Here is a 5719-nt window from a genome sequence, read left to right on the forward strand (position 1 = left end):
ACATTCTTGAAAGCCCTGAAGTCACTCGGCATGGAGGGTTAGCTTGTCACATGACAGGGATAGCTGAGGGAGCCAAGCTCATTGGGCCTTATGCCAGCTTGGAGAGGTACATTGCAGAGGAGTCTCATAAAAACAGGAGTTGAGTTCAGGGTAGCACGGCAATTAGAACTAGGACCAAGCAGCTATGAAACACTAGAAAACAGATTTAGGGAACACCTGACATTATGAAATGCTGCCATGTGTGGTGGCATGCTACCAGTTGCAATAGGAAGTCAGATGAAAGTGGGGAAGTTGTATAAAGATATGCTTTGGCTTAGATCAGACGCTCCTAAATATCCAACCATTAGTGCAAACTCCAGCGGGCTAGGGTGACCTGAGGAAAATAAGGCCATAGCCTTAAAGGTGGTCCATTTCAAGGGCTTTTCCTTTCTTGATAATGGTCCATATGCAAAGGGCTCTGAAAACCAAGTTTTGTTTTGTTTTTTGGTTTGGTATAAAAACTCATTTTGCAGAAAACTCTGACCTGAACTGACATAGTTATTTATAGCCTTTACTTATTCCACTTAGTTGAATATTCACATGGTTCACTGGAAATTTTACATTTTACTATGAAGTATTCTATTTACCATATTAACCTTTCAACAATGTAAATACCTTGCAATTCCAACATATATCTGGCCTCCAGGGTTTCATAAGAAACTGTGGATTAGGTGTATCCTAAAAACTAAAAAGCTGTTAGTTTTATTTCATAATCATAAGCTTAACTCTGCAATCCAGTTAGGCATGGAAGGGAATAAGGAAAACATGGAACCCAAAGGGAACCGCAGTGAGAGCACAAAGATTCTAGGATCCTGCGAACAAATGGGGTGGAGGATGCTCTCTTGAGCTACAGAAAGAATGGTCTGGTGGTTAAGATAAAACACAAGTCACACTTATTAGAGCTGTCCACAGTCAGCAATGGTGATCTTCTTGCCGGTCTTGCCATTCCCGGACCCAAAGCGCTCCATGGCCTCCACAATATTCATGTCTTCAGCACGCCAAAGACCACTTGCTTGCCATCCAACCACTCGGTCTTGGCAGGGCACATGAAAAACTGGAAACCATTTGTGTTGGGTCCAGCGTTTGCCATGGGCAAGATGCCAGGACCTGTATGCTTCAGGATGAAGTTCTCCTCATCAAATTTCTCCCTGTAGATGGACTTGCCACCAGTGCCGTATGGCATGTGAAGTCCCCACCCTGACATACAAACCCTGGAATAATTCTGTGAAAGCAGGAACCCTCATAACCAAATCCTTTCTCTCCAGTGCTCAGAGCATGAAAGTTTTCTGCTGTCTTTGGAATCTTGTCTGCAAACAGCTCAAAGAAGATGTGGCCCAAGGGCTTGCCATTGACAGCAATGTTGAAGACCATGGTGGGGTTGACCATGGCTGGTAATATGGGGCTCCCAGTGGCAGCAGCATCTGCAAAGCTGGTGCATCCTATTTTGTAAGTACTGTAATGGCCTTTCTTTAATGAAATGGTGAGTTAAGAGCAGCATTTGGCATGCTTTTTACATTAAAAAGTGTTATAGCTTGGTGATACGGTTTGAATATTGCTTGTCTGTCCCACCAAGAGTCAGGGTGAAACCTGATCCCCAATGTGACAATGTTGGGAGGAGAAGCCTACTGGGAGGTGTTTGGGTCATGGGGTTGGATCCTTCACGAATGGCTTGGTGCCTTTCTTGCTATAGTGATTGAGTTCTTGCTCTGAGACTGGATTAGTTCTCACAGGAATAAATTAGTTCTGGGGAGAGTGGGTTGTTATGAAGCCAGGGCTGCCTTGGGTTTTACCTCTCTTTGCAGGTGTCTGCTTTCCCTTTGACCTTCTCTGCCATGTTGTGACCTAGCATGTGGCCCTCACCAGAAGCGAGAATATACTGGCACCATGCTCCCTGGACTTTCCAGCCTGCAGAACTGTGAGCTAAATAAACCTCTTTTCTTTACAAATTACTCAGTCCCAGGTAATTTGTTAAAGCAATACAAAATGGACTAAGACACAGAAAAATAAAATATTTGGCAAGTCTAGCTCCAAAATTTCTGGAACAGTTTATTGGTCTGTGAAGTCCTCTAATGCTTTACAATTCTAGGCTTAATTAGACCAGAGGTTGCCAGTTGGTAGCCCCGCTGACTAAACTGGGCCTGCAGGTATATTTTGCTTGCCTCAGACAGGGCCTTCTTCCCCCTCTTTAATCTGGAAAATGAAAATAAAGTCCAGTTTCCAGTTTCTTTTTCTTTTCTTTTTTTTTTTTTGAGACAGACTCTTGTTCTGTCAGCCAGGCTGGAGTGCAGTGATGTGATCTTGGCTCACTGCAATCTCTGGCTCCCGGGTTCAAGTGATTCTCCTGCCTTGGCCTCCTGAGCAGCTGGGGTCACAGACACACACCACCATGGCTGGCTAACTTTTTATTTTTATTTTTATTTTTGTATTTTTAATGGAGATGGGGTTTCACCATGCTGGCCAGGCTGGTCTCGAACTCCTGACCTCAGGTGATTCGCCCACCTTGGCCTCTCAAAGTGCTGAGATTACAGGCGTGAGCCACTGTGCCCAGCCTGGTTTCCAGTTTCTCTTGAAAATTCAGAAGATGTTGGCAACAGACCTGCATGGCATACAATCAACTGGAGCCAAGAGGCAGGTGGCCCCCTCTGCTTTCCAGCTGACCCCTTTCTGCTGACTGGAACACCCAGTATGCGTCACTGCCACTGAACATAGGGCTAGAAAAGACTGCTTTTCTTAGGTGAGGACTGCTGACCATCAGCTCTATATAGGAATGGTGCCCTAGCAGGTAACTCCACACAAAATTAGGAGGCTGCAGCTTCTCTAGGAAAGGCCTGCCCAGAAACCAGCCTGCAGCAGACCCAGGGTACAAGGAGACTAGGAGGTCAAGAACAACTTGTTTGACTCAGTGGGCTCCTTAGCTGATGACAAAGAATTTGCTTGATTAGGAATTCCTGCTGGGTGCGGTAGCTCATGCCTGTGATCCCAGCACTTAAGGAGGCCAAGTGGGGAAGAATTTCTTCAGCCCAGGAGTTTGAGAGTGTCAATTTCCTTTGCACGTCATGTTGGGGCTTAAAAAGTTTTGGGCCAGGCACGGTGGCTCATGTTTGTAATGCCAGGGCTTTGGGAGGCAGAAGCAGGAGGATCACTTGAGACCAGGAGTTCAAGACCAGCCTGGACAACACGGCAAAACCCCATCTCTACAAAAAAAAAAAAAAAAAAAAGCCAGCCAGTTCCGGTGGTGTGTGCCCATCTATCTGGGAGGCTGAGGTGGGAGAATCTCCTGAGCCTGGGAGGCCGAGGCTGCAGTAAGCCGTGTCACGCCACTGTACTCCAGCCTGTGCGACACAGTGAGCATTAGCCAGTTCAATGCTGAGGAGTTGGAATGAGAATGGGTATCTATGTCCAGTCCTTGACTTCAATAAAAATGCTACCAAATTCATCCCATTAAGTGTGATGATTGCTGTACATTTTAAAAAACACTTAAACGATTGTAGGAAATTTCAAACATATGCCAAAGCATAACAAATAATATAATAAACTCCCATTTGCCCTTCCCAGCTTTGACAAATGGTGTTATTTTTTTCCATCTACTTGGGATACCTGTGGTGTTTTTCTTTCTTTGTTTTTAGAGATAGGGTCTTGCTCTGTTGCCCAGGCTGGAGTGCAATGGCACCATCACAGCTCACTTGCAGTCTTGGTATCCTGGGCTCAAGGGATCTCCTCATCTCAGCCTCCTAAGTAGCTGGGACTACAGGCGTGTACCACCACACTTGACTAATTTTTAAATTTTTAGTTTTGTAGACAGGGTCTTGCTATGTTGCCTAGGCTGGTCTTGAACTCCTGGCCTCAAGAGATCCTCCCACCTTGGCCCCTACTTAGGATACTTTTGAAAATAAGATATTAGGCCGGGCGCGGTGGCGCAAGCCTGTAATCCCAGCACTTTGGGAGGCCGAGACGGGCGGATCACGAGGTCAGGAGATCGAGACCATCCTGACTAACCCAGTGAAACCCTGTCTCTACTTAAAAAAATACAAAAAACTAGCCGGGCGTGGTGGTGGGCGCCTGTAGTCCCAGCTACTCGGGAGGCTGAGGCAGGAGAATGGCGTAAACCCGGAAGACGGAGCTTGCAGTGAGCTGAGATCTGGCCACTGCACTCCAGGCTGGGCTACAGAGCCAGACTCCATCTCAAAAAAAAAAAAAAAAAAAAAAAAAAAAAAAAAAAAAAGAAAGAAAAATATTAAAGACTCCCCAAAATGATGCTTTAAGCATGCTTATATAGCAGGCTTTTTTTTTTTTTAAAGAGAGCATTTTAGAACAGTTTTAGGTTCAAAGCAACACTATGTAGAGCCAGCATGCATTTAAAAAGAACCCTGGCTGGGCATGGTGGCTCAGGCCTGAAATCCCAGCAATTTGAGAGGCTGAAGCAGGAGGATTGCTTGAGTTCAGGAGTTTGGGACCAGCCTGGGCAACATAGGGAGACTCAGTCTCTGCAGAAAATAAAATTTAAAAAAATGAGCTGGGCATGGTGGCACGCACCTGCAGTCTCAGCTTCTCAGGAGGCTGAGACAAAGATTGCTTGAGCCTAGGAGTTTGAGGCTGCAGCGAGCTATGGTCGTGTCATTGCACTTCAGCCTAGGTGACAGAGACCACCTCCAAATAAATAGCCCTGACAGAAATCCCTAGTCTTTGTATTTTCAATAATTTATTATTAATCTTATGGACAATGACTTTGGTAACTCTCTAGGATTTTCATTTGATTATTGGAAAGCTTAGAGCCAAGTGCAAGGTGGCATGGGGTAATTTTTCCTCCTCAGTCTTGGCCCAATTTTATTTTACTTATTTGGCTTAATTTTATATCCTCTTATTTTACTTTCTTCTCTCCCCCGATTTAAGCCATGATATTCTGTATTTTATCTAACAGGGTCTCCTTATGTTGCCCAGGCTGGAGTGCAGTGGCATGATCTTGGCTCACTGCAGCCTCAACCTCCTGAGCTCAAGTGATCCTCTTACCTCAGTCTCCCAAGTAGCTGGGACCATGAGTGTGTACCACCACGCCTGGCTAATTTTAAAATTTTTTGTAGAGATGGGCTTTTGCTATGTTGCCCAGGCTGGTTTTGAACTCAGAGGTTCAGTTATCCTCCTGCCTCAGCCTCCCAAAGTGCTGGGATTACAAGCATAAACCACTGTGCCCAGCCTATTCCACATTTTATATATCTGTGTAGGCCACCTTAAAGCCTTACTGAAACAAGGCAGGCATAAATAAATGCTTATTCAGTATCTTTCTATCTACTAATTGGTGAAACCTAGGTTTAGCTTTTCTGATTAAGTGTATGCTTTAAGTAAGTCTAAAATTTGGTATGAAATAAGGTCCTTTTCTGCAGTCAAATTTACATTTGTGGTAACAGTGTTTACTGTCACTAAGTGATTTTATTCCAGACCAGAGAGCACACCATCATACAATCTATGAATGGCCACTGTTAGCAACCAGAAAGTATTGATTCAAGTCCACCTTCAGACTGGGGTTCTACTCCCTTTCTGCAACAAATACTTACTAAATATCTAAAATGTACTAGGCCAGGCATGGTGGCTCACACTTGTAATCCCAGCACTTTGTGAGGCCGAGGCAGGTGGATCACCTGAAGTCAGGAGTTCGAGACCAGCTTGGCCAACATGGTGAAACTCC

At 45.0% G+C, this 5719-nt stretch overlaps 1 pseudogene; it reads right to left on the reverse strand.

The window, feature by feature from the left end:
* Window positions 1-425: 425 nt before the first annotated feature.
* On the reverse strand, window positions 426-2242 carry LOC116418626 (annotated as a pseudogene).
* Between the last annotated feature and the right edge of the window lie 3477 nt (window positions 2243-5719).

Source organism: Piliocolobus tephrosceles, chromosome 2, assembly GCF_002776525.5.
Source record: "Piliocolobus tephrosceles isolate RC106 chromosome 2, ASM277652v3, whole genome shotgun sequence".
Lineage (NCBI taxonomy): Eukaryota > Metazoa > Chordata > Mammalia > Primates > Cercopithecidae > Piliocolobus > Piliocolobus tephrosceles.